This window comes from Halichoerus grypus, chromosome 13 (genome assembly GCF_964656455.1).
Source record: "Halichoerus grypus chromosome 13, mHalGry1.hap1.1, whole genome shotgun sequence".
Taxonomy (NCBI): Eukaryota; Metazoa; Chordata; class Mammalia; order Carnivora; family Phocidae; genus Halichoerus; species Halichoerus grypus.
The window spans coordinates 17,209,051-17,230,177 of record NC_135724.1 but is presented as its reverse complement, the minus strand read 5'-3'; the positions used below and the strand labels follow the sequence as shown (position 1 = coordinate 17,230,177).

Sequence of the window (21,127 nt, the reverse complement as noted above, 5' to 3'; positions counted from 1 at the left end):
CTTTCCCTCAGGCCTTTCTCTTGCTACATTGTATCCCCTTGGGCCTTTGTGGGGACTCCGAGGCTTGATTTGCAGAGTAGACTACATAGAGAGTGTCCCTAGTAACAGTGAGGAATGGCAAAGAAATGTTGCCGGGCCTGATGAGGTCATAAATATCGTCAGGGCCTCAAATTGGGTTGCAATATTAGGAACATACATACTGAAGAAAACAGTTTGAGTGTCCATTGGAGAGAGATGGATCGTGTTCCTTCTTCTCCCCCAAAAAGAAACCCAGCAATGCTCATGGGCAGCACATCATAGTTTCCTAGTAGAATAATGAGAAAGGCCCATGTGAGTGTTTTTATTTACTTATAAATTTGCATGTTGACGTGATCTGGAAAAAGATGGATGTTTGTGGTGGAAATCTCAGCAGACCTGTAAGAGGCAGGGATTAAAAGCCTGTCTTGCTTGGCCTTCCACCCCGGGCCTGCTGTGACAGACGCTATGAGCTTTCCTGCCCTTGGCTTTTCACCAGAGGCCTTCTAGGATGGTTGTGAATATGGAGCTGAGGCCTTGCTGGAGGTGTTCGCAGGATCATCTCAGGGGCTAGTGGGGTCCATGGGGTGGTGGCTCAAGAAGTTTCCAAGAGGAGCTGGGTCAGTTTTTAAAGTTTCTCTAAAGGAGTGGCGTAGTATATTCCAGAAATGTTTTTCGTGGAGTCTTGTTTTTTGGGTACAAGAAGGTATTGTTTTGCTAAGCCCTGCTCACCCTTCTCCCGAAGCAGCATGGCAGCCCTGCCAGGGAGACAGGGTTGTGTGCCGTGTTTGCTTACGGTTTAAGTAGCACCAGGGATGCCGATCAGCGATGGTCCCCGACGATGGCCCTTGTTCTCAAGGCACTTGTATTAGAGGTCAATGTGGGGGTGTGGTTCAGCAGAGAGCACAGGTTTCACTAGATGCTCCTGGAAAGGAAGGGAGGCCTTGACTGTGCTAGGACCCCGGGGGCATGGTGACACGCATCGGTTGCCCAGGTCCGTGACAGCTAAACATACTGTGATAGTTCATCTCACCAGTAAGAAAAGAAATCGCAATTAACCAAGTGAAATACCATTTCCAAATACCATGTTGCCAAAAATTAAAATTTTAACAACACACGGAGTCAGTAAGTAATCCTGTAATAACATGTATGGTGATAGATGGAAGCCCCGAGAAATGGATAGAGGTGTTGAATCACTGTATGAGACACCTGAAATTAACATAACACCATGTGTCAACTCTACTGCAATTGAAGAAAAATTTAATAGCACAATATGTTGGCAGGAGTGTGAGGAAATGGCTAGCTTTGAACCGTTGGAGGACGTGTAAGTGGTGGAGCCTCGAGCAGTGCGGGAATACTTAATCCGAATATTTATCAGAAGGCTGTTGCCCTGAGACCAGCCTTCCCAGTTCTGTCCGTGTATCCAGCAGATGCATGTGCGCATGTGTGGAGTGAAAGGTGTACAGAACACGCCTTCCCTCCTGAGGCAGTCAGAAAAGAGGAGGAATAACAGAAATGCCCATCACACCCGCAGGATCCTGTGTTGGGCCTGCAGCACTGGTCTGCTACCCCACCTTCCAAACTCTCCCCTCGGCTGCTTTTTCTGCTGGTTGTGTTTTCAGCTGGGTTTTCATTCCCAGCAGAGAGAGGACGGCTCCGGCAACGTTTGGGGCTTGCCTTTTATTGGGTCACCCCTGACCTGGGAGCAGGGGAATGGAATGTCCCGTATGTTGACTGATAGCAGAGTAACTCTCTCATTTATGTTAAAAAAACAGGCTCAGGCTGTATGACTCACAGCCCCTCCCACCTTCCTTTTTACCGTACGTTCCCCAGCGGATCTTTGTCCCTTGTTATGGCCATTTTACAGATGAAGCAGCAGAGTCTGAGACCTACTGTAATTTTGTATGTGGTAATCAAATCATAGTCCTCACATCCATCTTAGGAGGTAGACATGATTGGCGTTTTCCAGATGAGGAACGCTTTGGTTTAGAAAGGTTCAGTGCTTTGTCTGAAGTCAGGGCAGGTAAGTGGCAGGAGCCAAGGTGTTCGCAGAGACCCTGCCCCCCCGCCTGTGAAGCTCCTTGAGGTTCGGCTGGGCTGGGGTGAGGCCTGGGCCGCAGTGTTTACAGCCCCCCTGCCAGGTGACTGGAGTGAGCAGTTTGCACCACCAGAAAATGATGAAGTTCACTAGGGATTTTGTTGTGGTAAGATTCTGATTCCTGGTGCTTTACTTCCAGGCTGAGAGTTCTCTTTCACACTGCCAGGCCTGTCTTCATGTGAGAAACTGATTTCTGACACAAGCTTGGAAAGGATGGAAACAGCAGACAGTGGCCGGGACCCCCACGTAGGAAAGATGGGCACAGTGCCTCGAGGGTTCTAGAAAGCCCTCCATTCCCTGTCTCTGGCTGGGGTTCTTCACTGGTCAGCGGTTGTTGGCATTCCATGAGATGGCTCTAGAGGGACCTGGGGAACAGAGAGGAACTTCGGATGACCGGTTTGGGTTTGTTCTCACCTTCGCATATTGGCTTTCTGCACTCATTCCCCAGAAAAGTTGCCCAACCAGATTGGGGAGGTGGGGGGTGGGGGCAGGAGCAAAGCTTCTGGGCAGAAATTAGCAGGTAGAGATGCACAAGCAGTGGGGGCCAGAGAAGAAGAAGGGTTAGGAAGGAAAAACCCATCTTTTCGTCTTTTTTTAGGGTTCTTGTAAATCAGAAGAGTTATAAAGAAGAAATTAAAAATTTAGAAACGATGTGATGAAGATTTGAGTTCATACACTTTGTTACATATGAACATTTTAATATTTTTCATGGTAGATAAATGCACAGAAAGTAGGACCCCCTTTTGTTTTCCTTCCCACATGTCATGAGATTTTTGTGTTCTCTTAAGTACATTTTAAGATTATGAAAATCAAATTGCCAGACACTTGAGATAGAAATGTATGTTAGTGATATTCAGAGATGATTAAATGCTGTTTCCTCTTCTCATGGAAAAAAAAAAAGGCAGACAGAACTTCTATTCTGGAAGCCAGTATGGAAGCCACGTTAACAAACGGGAAAGCCCTCACTCCCTGCCCCTCACCCTGGGATTCCTTTGTCTATGGTCTGAGCTCTTGGCAGAGAGAATATGAAGGGGCTGATCCTTCAGGGCAGCAACGTTGCTCTGCCTTCTAGAGACTCAGGTGTGTGTGTGAGGCCCGCTTTATCTCTTGGATGCATCTTTGTTGCTCCCATTTAATCCAGAGAGAGCAGCATCGTATGGATTTTAAGAGGTCTTCTGAGGGATAAAAGAAGGGCCCGTGGCGATGAGTTAGTTGGTGTTCAAAACAGGAAGAGTGGGGCCAAGAGGCATTCGCTGAGGGCATGTGGTCCAGCCGGAGCTGTGCCCCACATCCCATGTGCAGGCTAACCCACGGGGCATACAATCTCTCTCCCTCTCCTCAGGCGGATCGTCACTGACCTACTGGGGAAACACACAGGACATCAGAGCTCAGAGCCCCTGAACCAGTGGTGCTCAAGCCAGGCTGTACCTCAGAATCACATTGGGGGCCCGGAGTTGCAGAGAGAGGCTGGGTTAGGGCTTTTGCCTCCCATCTCTGTCCTGGTGTGGGTTCCACGACCCAGGGGACTCACTGACTTTGGCCCGAGAGCCCTCTCCAGCACGGTGTTGCTCAGGTCCTGCAGTCTTCTCTTGACCTTCCCAGCAACATTCCCTTCTGGGCAGGGCGCTGGATAAGCCTACTGGTCTCCAGCACCTAGTTTTGAATAATGGAAGTTGAGTTAATGCATACTTATGTCTGTACGATGGATAATGATCTGTATTCATTATTGCACAACTAATCTGTACTTATTATTAATATCTATTTATTGTTAGTATTGCAGGGGGCTTCATTCATTCATTGTCTTTCTAATGAAAGTAGTTGCATGGTCTAATATTCTTCCTGCCCGTCTGTGTGGCCAGAGAACTAGAATCCCGGAGTTATTTCTCTGCACTGCTCTCCTGCATCTGAAACCAAGCCTTGACCTTCTCTCCCAGGCCCCTTTGTGCTACAGCAGGGATGGGAACAAAAGACTTCTATTTCACCTGACCGGGGGCGCCAGGCAAAAGCAAAGGAATCCCTCGCCAGGCTTTGCAGTTCCCCAACAGCTCAGCTCAGAAAGCCTTTATTCTCCTCTGATATTTACTCAACACCTGACACCTCCTGGGAATCTTTAAAATTGTTCTCGAAAGAAACCACTTTGCTGCAAGTACCTATTTTTAGACTTTATAAAGCCTTTCTATCTGCCTAGCCTGCTGTTTGAAGGGCACCAGGATCTTTTGTCTTTAAAAGTTCAGCACCCTCTGGCTCATTCCCCACCCGAACCCCCCGAAGCCCTGGAATGCTCTGGGGGTACATCTCCTCTTCACTCTGACCAAAACCAAAACCACAGGTTTGACCTTTACACCAGAGTTGTTGAAATTACACAACCCAAGAGTTTGGGGGGGGGGGCGGCAGGGGGAAAAAGCGACTTCGAAGCAGTGAACCTTAGATGAAAGTGAGTATGAATTGGTAGGTCTTGGAACTCGCGATGTGCCCCGGGCACCTTTAGCCTGTCCGCCGGACTGGCTTGAGTTTTGGGCCCTGCAGTTGGCTGGCCAAGTTCACAGGTACACCTGACCGTTACTAGCTTAGGGTGGCAGCAGCTACCCAGCGCGGGCACAAACCGTATAAAATGGGACTGAGACGCTGACATGGGCCTTGGCCACATTCTGGTCCGCCTGGGCTCTGTGGCCAGGGGTTTTGGCTGTTTTCTTCCCGTGAACCCGTAGGTTGTAACTAACGGCGAATGTGTGACTTCGAAGGCAGTGATCCTCCAGAGAGAATCCCGAAGTCCAGGGGCAGTAGTGGATCTTCTCTCCTCTTGGCCCTTTCCTGTGCTTGTCTACCTGTGTCCTGTTCTCGCTTTCTCCCTCCCTCTCTCCGTATAGGCCCCACGGTAGCTTCAGGAGGTGACTGTCAGCCTTCTGTGACCCTCTCACGTGACCTCGGGATCTCAGAAACAAGAAGAACCAGAAAACCAGTTAAGCAGAGGCATGCAGGCGATATTTTGGAACAATCAGATAATGATAGAAATGTATTAAGATGACCTAAGGATGTCTGTGTGGAAATCAGGAAACTGTAATTTTACAACCAAATGGTACCTTGTGGCATGCAGATATTCGGAGAACTGCTTGCAAGCACGTAGACCTCTTTCCCACTTTTGCATATAGAATCTCCCCTGTAGCTGACAGGCTTCGGAGCCTTTCCTCAGGGCAACCTGGAATACTGTCTCCTGGGCCACGGTCCTCAGGAAGACAACAAATAAAGTGTTTACTAACCTACTTTGAGGTTGGCCTTTTTTTGGTCCACAGTAGGACTTCCTGAATAAAAGTTTTGATTCATGTTACTAAATTTAAAGTAGATAAATTAAATATTTCATATGGAATTCTCTTAAAATTAAAACTCCCAGTAAAACCAACCAAGTGTTCCTTGAGGCAAAATGTTTCTAAAATTGGGAACAAGAACATACACACATAGAAGAGCTTGAAATGGGCTCACAATAAAATGTTAACACCATTATCAGGTTGGTAGAGTTACCAGTTTTTTTTTTTTTATATTTTCTAAATTTTCTGCAGTAGGTATATTATTGAATGTTGTCAGTATACTGAAAGAAAAATGTGCATGCCTGATGATGTAGCCAACACACTTCAGAAGGAACTCCTCCTAAGAAAATAGTGAGGTATGTATTCTATCCTTACATGTGTATCCTAAGGATATATATGTGCAATACATGTTTTATAAAATATTTATATTTTACATATATATCCAAAGAATTAAGCTTTAATGATGAAGCTGGCAGGGAGCAAGAACATCCTGTCGCCTTCAAGGTCCTGCTAGCCGGACTAAAAATCAAATTGACATAAGACAGATTAACAGGAGAAAATCAAATTTATAGGGTAAGTAAGGGGAATTCACACAGACATGGAAATTCCAAAGACAGGCACAGTGAGGTGTATGTGTCCTTCTGAGCTAAGGAGAAGGGGGTGTGGCGGGTGGGGGTTCTGGAACTTCCAAGGGAAGGACTGCCATTCACAGGGAGATGAAAAAGAGCAAATGTTTGGCAAACACATGTTTGCTGGGCCTCTCAGAAACATTGGGACACAGAGGATTTGATCAAACAGGACTTGCTAGGTTCCTCCCTGTCTACCAAACCTAGGTCACAGAATAATGTGGTTATCTATGGTGATTGCTCTCTTCCTGGAGCAAGTCCTCTAATTCTTTTTAGGTAGTTGTGGGGGAGGTAAAGAGCTTTTCCTGAATCTACAAGGTTTTGATTGTTTCTTATTTTTTATTTTTTTACTATTTTTTTTTAAAGATTATATTTATTTGACAGAGTAGGAGAGCACAAGCAGGGGAGAGAGGCAGAGGGAAAGGGAGAGCGGGACTCGATCCCAGGACCCCGGGATCGTGACCTGAGCCAAAGGCAGTCGCTTAACCAACTGAGCCACCCAGGTGCCCCTGCTTTTTATTTTTTTAAATTTTTTAAGATTTTATTTATTTGAGAGAGAATGCATAAGCGGGGAAGAGGGAGAGGGAGAAGCAGGCTCCCCACTGAGCAGGGAGCCCGATGTGGGGCTCAATCCCAGGACCCTGAGATTATGACCTGAGCCAAAAGCATTTTTAACTCAAAATGATCTTCATGTCAAAGCAGTGTATTTGGGGACAGCCTTCCCTTGGCCCCTACAAAGCAGTGTTTATCATAATAACAGTTCAAACAATCTGAAATAGTTTAATTGTAGTAGATCTCTAAAATGGAATAGTACAAAGCCTTAATTAAAAATGATGCAGGTATGTGATGACATGGAAACCTATCCAATGAAAAAGTAAGTTACAGATTGATTTGTATAATTTGTTCCCATCTTTTTGTAAGAAACCTACACAAAAACAAATATAGGCGATCTGAAAGGATAGTAACATATACTGATGTGTTAATAGTGTTAGGGGGATTCCCGGGTGTTCATTTTCTTCCTTCACGTGTGTATGTGTGTGTGTGTGATTTTCCTGTAAAGAATCTACATTGCTTTCGTAAAGATTGGAAAAGTTTCAGTTTTAGAAAATAAAATTGCCTCTTTAGTGCGTGAGAACCTGTGATTTGAACCTCAGAATAGACCTTTAGCCGGGTGATTTAAATCCATCTTCTTGCACCTTCAAGAGAATTAACACAATGAGGGGCGCCTGGGTGGCTCAGTCGTTAAGCGTCTGCCTTCGGCTCAGGTCATGGTCCCAGGGTCCTGGGATCGAGCACCGCATCGGGCTCCCTGCTCGGTGGGAAGCCTGCTTCTCCCTCTCCCACTCCCCCTGCTTGTGTTCCCTCTCTCGCTGTGTCTCTCTCTGTCAAATAAATAAATAAAATCTTAAAAAAAAAAAACAAAAAACAATGATAAAGAGAGCTTACCCTGACAAACCCAGTAGCTGACTCAACTACTGATAATTATAATGGCTGAGATTTTTAATTGCCATTTGTATCGATGAATACTTCTGTTTTTTCTTGTATGTTTGGATTTTTCTAGCAGAAGCGGCAGTGCTGTTTACCATACTTTATTGAAGATGAGAAGCTTGATCTTTGTAATGGGAAGCTAAATAATGAAGCTTGTTCAGAATGGTGTTCAAGGAAGTGAGGCTCTGAGCCTAGAGGCGCTCTGATGGGGGCTGCTATTTCGGAGTTCAGAAGCTGTTTCTCTGTTTATTTGGGTTTTGCAGCTGAGTTCCCTGGGCTGAGGCTGTTAGAAGACCGGCTCCAGGATAATTGGTAAATGACTAAGAAAGACATTGGCCTTACTCTCTAGCTTAAAGTTTTATTGGTGAGTTGGGCTCATTAGCAAACAGTTACATGAGGGGCGCCTGGGTGGCTCAGTTGGTTAAGCGTCTGCCTTCGGCTCACGTCATGATCCCAGGGTGCTGGGATCGACCCCCGCGGTGGGCTCCCTGCTCAGTGGGGAGCCTGCTTCTCCCTCTCCCCGCCCCCTATTAGGCTCGCTCTCCTGCTCACTCTCTAATAAATAAATACAATCTTTAAAAAAACGTTACATTAATCTAGAACTTGGTGGACAAGCTAAGTGCTAAATTGTGTGCACAGATGACAAGTGTTGAAGGCTTCAGGAAAATAAGACCTGGATGGGCAGGGAGAGGCCGACCCTTCCATCCCAGAAGCCCCAGTGCCAGCATGGGGTACTTGATACCTGGAAGCAGCTTGCTGAATGACACAGCATCTGAGTTGGGTTTTTAAGCCTGGGTTCCTAAATAGGTGAGCCTGCATCATGAAACCGTAGGACAAGGGACTGTACCTTACACACGAGCATTCTGGGATCGAGAGATTAAATTCGTGCTCAGGATCACAAATGATTCGCAGTCGTCAGCAGTACGGACTTCGTGTCAGGTGCCCATTGATTTAACAACTAGGGAAGAGGGTGGGCACGTTCCTCTACTACTTTCCTATGAGAGACTTGCTGAGTTCAGAAAGGTGAAGATGTTAAGTTGCCTGAAATCAAGGAAAGAAGGTGGTTAATGGCATCGTTAGGGTTAGTTTGCAGGTCTCCTGACTCCTGGCTTATCCGTTCTAGTGATTCATGCTAGCCCTTTGACAGTGGACTGCTCACTGTAATGGTTTTCACCGGGCTGCCCTGATGTGCTCCGGTTCATTTGTTTCCTGCCTCGCCGAACGCAAGGCTCGGGGCTTTTTGCTGGGTTAGTTTGTGGGGATGCAGCTCACAGGCACTTGCATCTTTCAGTGGGACTTAGTAACTGTCTCTTCTTGTCCAAGGTGCTGAGCCGGGGGCCAAGGAACACAGAGTTTGGGGCCTCCAGGAATTTGTCATCAACTGCTGATTTGAGCTCAGTGTGGCCCTTGAACATGGGGCATCGATTTCCAGACATTTAAAAAGGGGGGAATGTGTTAATGCATGGAGTTGTCTTTCTGCCTGCTTGCTTCATTTCTGATTGTTTTAAAGACTCAGTATGTATGTTGGCTATTGTTCTGTTCCAACACAGCGCAGCGGCCTCCGGGGCCTTGGGGGCGTGCCTGCGCCGGGTACCGAGGTTTCTAAAGTACAGTGGCTGACGAGAGAGCAAGGCCAGTGTCATGGGTGCTGGGGGGGGGGGTGTATATGTGGACTGTGTTTCTTGATCAAAGCTATTTTACCTCATTTTATCTTTTTGCCAGTTTATATAAATGGAATTTAGGAAAGAGCTAATTGTAATGCTGGTGAGCTATTTTATATATGAGAGGGTACATTTGATTGGAAGACAACATCCTGAAATACACCTCTTGAATTAATCTCGTACAGGCATACCTTGCTTTACTGGGCTTTACAGATACTGCTTCTTACACAAAGTGAAGGTTTGTAGCAACCCCGCATCAGGCAAGGCTGTTTGGTGCTGTTTTTCCAACAGCATTTGGTCACTGTTGTGTGTCTGTCACATTTCGGTCATTCTCCCAATACTTCAGACTTACAGTATTTATGAAGGTGATCTGTGATCCATGGTTATGACTCACTGAAAGCTCAGATGATGGTTAGCACTTTTTAGCAATGAAATGTTTTAAATTTTTAAAAAGAATTTATTTGACAGAGCGTGCGCGTGAGAGAGAGAGCACGAGTGGGGGGCAGAGGCAGAGGAGAAGCAGACTCCCCACTGGGCGGGGAGCCCGGCTCAGGGCTCGATCCCAGGACCCCGGGATCTTGACCTGAGCCAAAGGCAGACGCTTAACTGATTGAGCCACCCAGGCGTCCTTCAATAAAGTATTTTTAACTTAAGGTATGTGCATTTTTTTTTTTAATGTTACTGTGTGTACATAATAGACTACAGTATAGTGTAAACAGAACTTTTATATGCACTGAGAAACAAAAAAAATTCATTTGATTCCCTTTATTGTGATGCTTGCTTTACTGTGGTGGCCTGGAATGGAACCTGAAATGTCTCAGAGGTACGCCCGTAGAAAAGAAAGCTGAATTTCGGTCAGGTAGTTAAATTTTATAATTGTTGCAAAGAGCCTATTGAGGTGATGTGGGTAAAACAGGAAGGACATTTTACATAGTATAAAGTCCTGGAAATTCCTACCTGCATTAGTAAGTAAAGGAGGCATCTTCGTTTATACTCCAAGCAGCTGCTACACATCTGGTCCCCCAGGCCTTTCACAGCTGCCTATCCAACCTGCGTGCACTGTCTTCCCCGGGTACTTGCTTAGAAATCCCTAATACTCTTTTAGAGCGTATCCCAGTGAGACCTCTTAAATGTGAATTTTCCAATTTCTTCTCTGTGGACCTCACTTCTTCTGGCATATTTTTCCTGAGGTGGTCGGTCACCTGCTTTTGGGAGCCTCCTGGACCTAAATATATTCACCAGGGATCGATGAAGTCTTTGGAGGAGTGAAGTGGTTGGGAGCATTTTTTCAAATGTTACCTGATTGGCCATTCTTTGTGACCTGATTTTTCCAGCCCATTCTGTCCTCCAGCTGCACAGAACAAGTCCCCTGAACCCACCCGAGTCCTGCTCACTGGCCAGGGCCCGCCTCAGAGGCTGCCTCTTTTTCGTCATGTCCCGGGTCTTCATCTGGCCTCTTTCCTTGGTAGAGATGCCTGCCTCAGATTTTCCAGTTGGCCCTAGGCTGTTACGTTTTGGGAACATACTGGCTCTTTGCTTCTCTTTTCTCTGTCTTGGGGACTTTATTCTTTGTAACCAAATCACCAGGTGTTGGATCGGAGACAGAAGCGATAGGGAAGAACAGAACTTTTAACCTTCCCCTTGTAATTAGTAGCCTGATCAGAAGTCTGTGGAAAAGGAGGAGGGTGGGGAAGAAGATGTGCTGGGGAAGAAAGAACAATGGCCAAACCTGTTTTCAGAAAGTCAGTGAAGCAGGAATGCCAACCAGCCTCCTTTAGAAGGATGGGTTGAAGGTGGTGTGGGGCTCATGACTGCAATATGCACGAGCCACCACCAGATGGTGACGGCAGCTTCTTGGCCCCAGCGGGACTCTGGGCCTCTGGGCCTCCCTCTCCCATCGAAGGTCTCTCGAAGCATAGCATTGATGGGGCTTACTCATGCCTTTGTCGTTCCTATCAAAGAGTAGTATCCTAAGCAGCCCCTGAATTCCATTTTAAGAAATCATTGCCTTTTAAAAGGAAGCATTAAAGAAAAAGATTTCTGGCTGAGTTAAGTGCCTGTCTTTTCCCTCAACACTAATGATTCCTAGAAGTGAGCATGTGCATGTTCTTGGCCCCGAAGCGGGACGTTACAAGGAATTTGGGTCAGAAACCTCCTCTGACTCGGGCTGCAGGCTGGCATACCTGTCACGGTTTGGGTCGAGGGGCCACATGATTTCGCTTTGACCTTCGGATGCTAAAATGATGTTTACATCGGCTCCCTAACCTGTTGGAGACATTGGTTAACATAGAGAGTAGGAGAAGCATCTTTTGCTATTGGACATGTGTTGGATTGGTTTTTAAACTGAGGGGAGGTCACAGGGGTGGCAGTGGTTGATTTAGGACAGTACTGTTAACAGCCGCTTTTGGGAGGGTACATGAATGTGGGTGGGGCTCAGGCCTATTGACCTTGAACTGCTGGTTTCTGCCCCCAGGATCTCATTCCTCATATGCTCATTCCATATAGAGGAGGGCAACTGAGCAATTATTTAAACACAAGTATCCAGAAGGATTTCTTCATTTCCTTGAATGTCCTTCCTTTCAACATTGGCATGAACATTTAGGGGGAAATGCCATTAATTTTCAAAAAGGGACATTCCGTGTGCCTTGGGGTTCCTAAAGTCCCAGGGTCCCCTCGGCTAGGCTGGGTGTGTGCTCTTCTTCCTGTAAGTCAGCTGTTAACTTTCCCGTTCTGTTGTGGGGGCAGTGTTGCGGGACCGTGTCTTGTGTTTTGTGTCTCTTGAATCCACAAAGTTCCTCCTATAGCCATTGGTTCTGCTGCCTCAGATGAGCGGCTTCCTCTCTTCCCCACACTTGAATTTGCTCCTGATTTGATCGAGGCGCAGGCATCCGCAGTAGCTTCCAGCCCAGACAGGCTTCGGCACAGCACCAACCGGTACGGCTCGAGGGTGTCTGGGGTGGGTGGCTCTCCGTGGGGCCCTACCTGGGCGGTAGCTGCTGCAGAACCCTCCCCTGGAAACACCTCCCAGGGAGTGCAGAGCCTCCCGCCCCAGGCTGCTGATCACCTGTCAACAGGGGGAACCGGCAGAGACCAGGATTTCTCCTCACTGCTGCTGTTGTTAGGGGAAACAGACAACCATCTGCATCTACACCAGCCTCGCTCTGTCTCTCTCCCCTTTAAAAGGAGGTCTTCCTGCCCAGGATCTGGTAAGCGCCACAAAGGGTTCTGTTTTCCTTGGTTAACATCAGGAGAACATTCTCTTACAGGGGATTTGTTAGCTTTAATCTAAATTGGATCAGAATTGGGGGAATTATTTGATCCCTTTTGTGTCCGTTAAACATGTTTTGCATGCTGCAAGAATCAAAGTATATACAGTGAAACATTTTAATTACGTGTTTAACCTATGTCGTCTGGTTTGAGACCTATTTTTTTTTCCCGTGCTCTGAAAAACTATTCTAGATATTGCTCTTCCACCCCCCCCCACCCTTTTATGAATAAATTACTGCATTTGTCATCACTGTGTTCCTGAAATGTCAAAAATAGACACAGTGAAGGATCTGTCATGCAGAGTTCGGAAATTTGGTACAAAACTCCAGGTGACATGAGGATAGATCTTTTATTTAAAATGTTTTCTTTTTAGACTTCATTGTTAAGTTCAATTTAAACATAGCAAATGCAGCCGGCTAGGTCATGGTGGGACAGGCGTATCTCTTTATTGTTTTAGATTTACCTCCTGAGATGCAAACACCTCCCTTACTTGTTTTATAACCTTTACAGGAAATGCTTGAGGATGAGTCACATGACTCCTAACTTTAGTTTTCACTTGTGTTCACACAGATTAAATGATTTTGCTCTTCTGTGGATGGATATTCAGTTAGGAACTTTTCAGAATTATAGATCAGGTGCCTGGTATCTTTCCCCCACATTTTCCAGTCTCCAGACATACACCCTTATAGATAAAATAAAACTGGCACTTAGATTTTCTGGACTCTTAAGTTAAAAGAGTACTCGTGCTAAACGTCATTAAAAATACGTATAGAGATTAATCTCCAGGAGTCCGTTGTCTGTCCGTTTCAGATTAATCTTCCTAGCAAGAATTAGTGTGGTTCTACTTTTTTCTTTCCCCCTCTTTGTACTTCGGTCACAGATAATGCTTTCCAGCAAATATGTAATTGGAGGGAAATTGAATTATGTAATACTGGGATGGAAAAGCAGGGCAGTGCTTGCTCTTTTTGGGTGAGTCCCTAACAAGAAACTCTCAGGCTGCCTCTGACAAAGGATGGCAGTGGAACTGGTGCTGATCTCTGAGCTGTGGAGGAGGGTGTGCGAGGGAGGAAGCCTGAGCCTGTGTAGCTGCTTGAAGCATGTCAGAAAGAACACTTGTCAGAAGTCTTCAAAACCGTGGCTGTCTCTAATGTGTGAAATTGAACTTCTGACCCTGTTTGCTAGATGGCGACTTCTGGTTTTGCATGAAAAATGAGTGGTATTGGGTCCCTGGATGTGGAAGAAAAGGCAGAGCTGCCTAATGAAGAGGGACATGCAATCCTTGTTTTGTGTGGCTCTAAACTGTGGAGTCGAAACCATCACCTTAAAAAGGAGAGGTTTCCACCAAGAAACGGAACATTGGAGACACAAAGTCTGCACACCTTACCTGTTTATAATTCCGTACCTGTAAACTCCTTTGCATGCGAGGTGACAGTTATACCTCATAAGGGATAAGGAAGAACAGAAAATAAATCTCAGAGAATTAACTGCAGCTCTGGGTGGAGAACATTCTGGAAGGAAAGAAAGAAGTGCGCCCCCCCACCCCTCACCAGATGCCCCTGTTGGGTTCTGCTCCTTCTGTGCCATTGAGGTGCCCTTCTCCTGAAGTGACCCAAATGCTGTGTTTGGCAACAAGAGGCTGGGACTTTATCTAAATGCATTTTTTCAGCTTGTGAACTCTCATTCTTTGCCAAGAGGCCCAAGCGCCTGGTTAATGATCTTTAATGTAAATGATCCTATGCCATGATTAACGTTTAGCTGGGTTAGTACCGCACAGGCTGAACTCCCTAGTCCTCCCCTGTGACTTATCCTCTGCCAGCCGTCTACCCACCTGTAGAAACTGGGCACAGCCAGTTCTCTCTTCGTGTGTTCTCTTTCCCTGGGGGTGGCCGGGCTGTGGGGGGGCGAGTTGGTGTGAGCCACATGAGGTGGAACCAAAGATATTCAGGGGAAGGGAGCAGCTGCAGAGCACGCTGTGCCGTGGAGGGCTCCAGAAATCCAGAGACCCATCTAGAGAGCCTTTGTGCTGAGCCTGCTTTAGGGAGGGCTGCTCACACTTCTGTTCAGGGGGTGGTGATGTGGGGAGAGCCACATCTCCCGGCCCAGGTGCAGACTGCCTGGGCCTCTAAGCCACCCTGGCAACCATCTGCACTCCCCTTCTTCTGAGAGGACATGCCCTGGCTTCCCTTCTCGAAGGAAAGAGGCCTTGGGATGGCATTGAGCTACAGGTTGGATAGAGTTAGCTGTTTTCTTCTGACCTAAATACATGGTGGTGGTGAGTTGTACACATTCACACTGAACACCTAGAAGAAGAAAAAGCTTCCATAACCACAAAAATGAGGAATGTCTTTTTTAAATGATTTTTAAGAAACCGCTTTTGCAGCCAGTTAGGCACCAATCCTGCAGTCTCTCGGGTTTCCCTGAAGGACTTCCTCGTCCTGTTTCACTGTTGATGATAGAAATATTCCTCTCGGGGCGCCTGGGGGGCTCAGTCAGGTAAGCGTCTGCCTTCGGCTCAGGTCGTGATTCCAGGGTCCTGGGATCGAGCCCCGCATCGGGCTCCCTGCTCCGCGGGAAGCCTGCTTCTCCCTCTGCCCCTCCCTCTGCCCCTCCCTCTGCTTGTGCTCTCTCTCTCTCTCTCTCTCTCTCTCTCTCTCTCTCGCTATGTCTCTCTCTCACTCGTTCTCTCAAATAAATAAAATCTTTAAAAAAAAAAAAAAGTAGTATTCCTCTCCTCTCCACCCCCAAATTTAAGCTGAGTGACATGTTGGAAAGCTCCGGACATTAGCCTGAGGTGTTTATGAGGCACACACTCAAATTAGCTTTCTTCTTTGCTTGGCCTTAATCTTCTTTTAGGGAATGGGGTCTGTGTTAATCGCTGGTGGCAAATGGCCCTTGGGCGGTGCGCCCGTGGTCCTCTGAGGTGGAATGTGGGTAGGGTGGGTGGCACCCAGTGGTCATGACTCGTTGGGTTTGGCTTCTTTCCCAGACCACGTTCTGCCTTGTGCTTGGTTGGTTCGGCTGCTGCGTGTAGAATCTGATGTTTACTTTGGAATCCTGGGATGGAAAGGATTAAGAATGATTTCTAGCCCCAATTCCTTGATTCTGGGGCATTATCAAGTCTATACATTATGTTTAGTTACTGTTTTAAAAAAAGTACTAACTCAAGAGTGGAGGGAAAAACCAAATTTTGCTTCTTTAGCCTTTTGGCTAAGATCATGTGTAGTATCTGTTCTTACCAAATTTTGCTGCTTTAGTCATTCACGGTGATTATGTTTTCTGAGGTAAATACTGGTACGTATGGACCAGTTAAAGGTTTTTAAAATGTCATTTAATTACATTGAAATCTTATGTTACGATTGAAATCATATTGTATTTATTTATATATATCATGAATTACTTTAAGGCAGAGGTTCTCAGCCGGGGACAGTCTTGCTGCTTACCTCCCAGGGGACATTTGGCAATGTCTGGAGACATTTTTGACTGTCCTTTAGTGGGGACAGGCCAGGGATGCTGCTCGGTCTTTATAGTGCACGGGACAGCCCTCCATCACAAAGAAGGGTCTAACCAAAGTGGCAGTAGTGTCAGGGTACTTGCTATCAATAAGGGATGAACAAAGTTTAAAAGGCCACAGAAAATCTGAACTCTCTGGGTAGCCTCTCCACGAAGGAGTTAAAGCTAGTTGTTTGTTGTTGTTTTGCCAAAGTGCTCAACTGGGCCTGGTTGAATTAAAGAATTAATGGATCATGTGGTACATAGCTCCAAAGCTTCAAGACAGTAAAATGTCTTTCTTGTAAGTTCAGATTACTGGCAGAGGGTCTTACTTTAATGTAATGTATTTAGTAGTGACTGGATCGTTTGCTCGTACCATCAGCCTGCTGGGAGGATTTCTGTTCCCCGTCAGGCAGGAGAAGCTCTCGGCTTGTGGGATCGCTCGGTGGCAGCTGGTGGGGAGACCTGGTTGTGGTCATGTCTCAGAGGCCTTCTGTGGCCGATGGCAGGATCAGGTGTCCCTGCTGCTAACCTCACTGGGCTGTTGGTGACCGAAATGAGAAGACAGTGTGGCATTTTCAACGCAGAAGGGGATTTCAAGAATCAGTTTAGTCTAACACGTTCTCCTTTGAGATGGACTCGAGCCCAGAAAGGTGTGCTTCCTTTTCTAACCATGCTGACATGGTTTCTCCCTCCCTGTTTCAGTTCTTAGGGCAATTTTTGCCTCAGCACTTAATGAATTAGCTTCCAGTTAATCATTACTGTGCTCACCTCCTCCACACTAGCTGTCATCCTGCCCTGCTCTTTGAAATCTTTCAGGTTCCCTTTTTATGCTTTCACTTTTCAACTCCTTCATTTGCTCGAACTAACTTTGGGGATGGGGCAGTGGCTAGTGTGCCTTTGGGGCCCGGTGGTACCCACAGAAGTATGTTTCTGACTCCAGGAGCTCTTTGTTGCCCTGATTTCAATGACACCTAAGCTTAGCATGACTGACCAGCCTTACTATCTGAACCTGACTCCACACTGGTGTTCTTCATATCATAATTCGCTTTGCACACATGGAAATTCATGACCCATCTGACAGGTTCTCTAAGATGGTGGTTACGGGAGCTATATAGATCAAGGCTGGTCTGTTGAAGAGCTGACTCTTGATGCACTGTTTCATCCAATATTTGCATTTTTCTGGCTTTGAGAAGTATCATTTTAGTCCTTTATCCTTGTATTTGTCGTATTTGCTTAAATAGCCTTCCTGTGGTGAATTTTAAATTGTAAGAAAATCAAAATTGCATTCTGGAACAGGAAAAAGGACATTAGGGAAAAACAGGAAATCTGAATAAAGCATGGATTTCAGTTAATGATAATGTATCAACCTTGATTCATTAATTGTAACAAAGGTACCATACTAATGTAAAATTTGATAAAGGGGGAAACCAGATGATGTGGTATATGGGGACTCTGTGTACTATCTTTGGAATAATTCTGTAAGTCTACTAAACTGTTCTTTAAAAAATGTCTTAATTTAAAAAAAAATACCATTTTATTAAAGGACATAGTAGTAAATGTTAGTGATTTTTTTTTTTCCTTGAATAGGCTGCTGCGAAGTTGAATTCCTTGTTCACCTCTCAGCTTTCTGCTCAGGATAGCCATGAAGTACCTCTTTCCAAAATGCACCCAAATCGGTTTGAGCAATTTCAAACCATGTTATGTGATGTTAATTGCCTGCCATTGCACTGACTCATTTCTAGGTGGTATATTTAAAAGACTAGACAGAATTTTCAGGTTAAAAAGTTACATCAACAGAAAGTGTATTTGTAGGTGCCAATTGAAATACTATCAGCTGGGAATGCTACCAGCAATGTGCTAGTTGGACAATGGGACGTGTCCCATTTTTTGCTGGGCCTCCAAAGGCATCTGGGTGACAGATGTCACTGTCCCAGTGCAGCCTGGTGTAATTCAATGCCTCTGAAACTGGAATAAGGAATTGTGTTTCCTGGGTTCATAAAGATACAAAATATACATGTGGGTCTATTTGATAAATCACTGTAAGTGTTAAACATGTGTATATTCAGGCAGAAATGAAAATCAGCATGAGTTATTTATTCTTTAAATCAGAATGAGTTACTTATTCTTTATTTTTTTAATTTTTATTTTTAGAAAACTTTATTCGACAGAGAGAGGGAGAGAGCACAAGCAGGGGGAGCTGCAGAGGGAGAGTGAGAAGCAGGCTCCCTGCTCAGTTGGGGAGGGTACAGGAGAGGGGCTGGATCCCAGGGCCCTGGGATCATGACCTGAGCCAAAGGCAGATGCTTAACCGACTGAGCCACCCAGGTGCCCCAGCATGAATTTTTTAAAAGTTGGACTTAAAATTGCTGGCAAGGCCCTTAGGCTCCTGGCCCCCACCGCATTCCTCTATTGGTGTGGGTACTGGGGAGCAGTGTGTGAAAGCTTGGAGATAGGAGAGCTTGGGTTTGAACCAGTTTGAGTCCATTACCTTAGCACTAAGTGGGCTAGTCATCAGAAATGTGAAAACAGAATGAGATCATACAGAATGTATTTGAATACAGGAAAATCTGTACAGATGTGGAATATGTTATGTTCTAGTGGGTGTCAGCCAACCTCCCCCATTCCTGCCCTTGCCGACTTGTGCGGTATATTTTATATTAGGAACCTTGATGTTCACCTGGGACTAAGGTGAGTTTTGTTGCCCATCTGCCCCCTTTCTTGCATTCTCGCTTGGTGTGCATGTGGGTTAATATTAAAGGTTACTTGGAGAGTTGATTTTTAAAAAATTATGCAAGTGTATACAAAAATAGAGAAAATTGCATGATGGCAAACAGCATAATGAGATCCTATCACCCGACTTGAACAGTTACTGACATTTTTGCCATTTATTGCTATTGGATACAGTTTAATATTGCTTTACAATTCTTTTTACCTTAGGGTCTATCCCATTAGGGATGTACAATAAAAACACATTTTAAAGTCAAGTGAGATAATGTTTCTCTATATGATTACAGCACCAACTTGATATACTTTTGTTCATATTTTTTCCACAATTTTCTTACTCTCCGTATATAGAGAACTTCCTCACATATTTTTACAGCTGTGCTGTACGCCCTTGTATGAATGTATTAGAGTTTATTCAGTTAATCCCCTACTGATGGACATTAGGGTTATTCCCAGCTTTGTCCATTGTTTCTCAGTAAATAGCCTTGTGCACACATCATTTTGTATTTTTGTCTAGGCATTCCAGTAGGGATAAAGGGATAAGATTAAAGAGGCAAGTTAATTCTTCCAGTCTTGTCTGGTAGAAGTCCATCTGCTTGGTGACCTCTCATTCCCTCAAGCTCTGGTCTCCTCTTTAACACCTGATTTAGAAGGTGTAGCTCTTCAGGTTATAAGCCTCCCTTCTTGCCCCAAGTTTTTAAAGCTAGAAAGACGAGTTAGAGATGGGCTCGTCCTTCTGGTGTTAACAGATGAAGGACTGGAGACCCAGGAAGTGAGGGCAGAGCCTGAGCCCCGCTCTCCTGTGCCCTGCCCAGCAGTTGATGGCCTTTATGTTCAAGACTCTTTTCCTCTGCCCACCATTGGCCAGGCTGTCCTCTAGGGCAGTGCTGCTCAAAGTATGGTCCGTGGACCAGTAGCCTCACCTGGGCGCTTGTTAGACCTGTAGAATCTTGGACCCTGTGCTCAGCTGTACCCGGCCAGTCTGCTTTTCCCCGGACTCCCAGGTAACTCATGCCCAGTCCAGTTTGGGTGTGCCAGTCTGGTGGCCTCCTTCAGGAGGGGACACGGCTGTGTTTTGTCAACAGGGACAGTGCAGGCTTCTTCTCAACAAATAGATTCTACTCCCCCTCCTGAGGCGCCTCTCCTCCTGCCCCACACCGACCTCTCTCTGTACAGGGTTGAGAATTAATCTCTTCCGGGGCAAGGTCTTTCCTGGTTGGTGCTGCCCTCCACTTCCCCTTTATACACAGCCTTCATCCTTCTGGATTTATCTCTTACATCATGTGTCACATGTTGGGCAAGTACCTTTGCTTTTATTTCATGACTGTTCATGTTAAATTTTTTTTAGTTTATTGTGCATTTTCTTATCAATGTTAAGGGCCTTAAAAAGCTTGCTAGTGGTGTGTACCATCACGTAAGAGCTCCCTCATCATCATCGTCATTATTATTTCCATTATTATTGGTTTCTTTGCTGCTGCTGCTGTGTGTGTGTGTGTGTGTGTGTGTGTGTGTAACTGATAATATTAGGCCTCAGTGCATACTTAAATAAAAACCTAATTGGAAATTACTCCTTAAATTATCCCCAAACTGAGTTGGCAGCTAAAGTGACTACATTTTGAAATCATTAGCATAATAAAAAATTCTTTACTGTTGGATGCAGCATTTCCAGTTTCAGTTTTGGAAGGTCAATTTTTGGAAAGTGGAAGTGATTATCTAGATTCAGTGCTGAGGTTTAGTACACTGGAGGAAAGACTTTGGTATAATATGGAGTGTTGGTAAATGTACAAGAATAAAGAAGTTTTCTTTTAAAGGCAGCTTTTTATACTAAGAAACAGATGATCTTTTTTTCTAAACTATGTTGGCTGTACCTAAATTAGTATATGTTAAAATAACTATATGACTGGTAAAAAACATTTTTCAAATTCTTTTTACTTTTTATATAATTACATGAAATTCTCCATTTGGTAGTTGAGCTCTCAGATAAATTAAGTCTTGCCAGACTGTCTGAGAAGACACGTCATGAATCAGACCCTAAAAACTTGTTGCATTTGAAAAATAACAACTATGTACTGCCATTTATAAGGGCGTAATTGATTAAAGAATTTTTTCCAGTACTTTAAAATTTGTACTAGGAAATCTTAGCCCGGTTTAAGTGAATCCAGTTCAGATAAGCTGCCATGAAAAAGCCATTGTTTCTAGCCACAGAAAATAACCAGAAGGACTCTTAATAAAAATTCAGCCTTTTTTTTTTTTTAATTTGAAGGCTGAATTGACCTTATTACCAGATTTGTCGTGGTGCCCCTCTGCACTTCATTTAGGCCCTCCTACATTTACAAAATAGTTAAGGATGATTTAGTTCTTCACATAAGCATTTATTTTGCTTTTGGTGTCTATGTGACAGGTGGTTATAAGGAATACAGAGGATTAAGTCCCTTTACTTCAAGATGCTCACAG

The 21,127-nt window shown here is 45.1% G+C and overlaps 1 protein-coding gene and 1 pseudogene across 4 annotated transcripts in view; both read left to right on the top strand.

The window, feature by feature from the left end:
• The window catches only part of NEDD4L (NEDD4 like E3 ubiquitin protein ligase), a 332,582-nt gene that overhangs the window by 120,239 nt on the left and 191,216 nt on the right, over positions 1-21,127 (top strand). The window contains exon 1 of one of the 4 annotated variants that reach the window (XM_078060263.1): positions 12,131-12,396. The exons of the other annotated variants lie outside the window; for them this stretch is intronic. The gene's annotated coding sequence lies outside the window, so the exon portion shown is untranslated. Of the gene's footprint in view, positions 1-12,130; positions 12,397-21,127 lie in introns of those variants that run through there. 4 annotated transcript variants of the gene reach the window in all.
• Positions 15,644-15,811, top strand: LOC118539183 (U2 spliceosomal RNA; annotated as a pseudogene).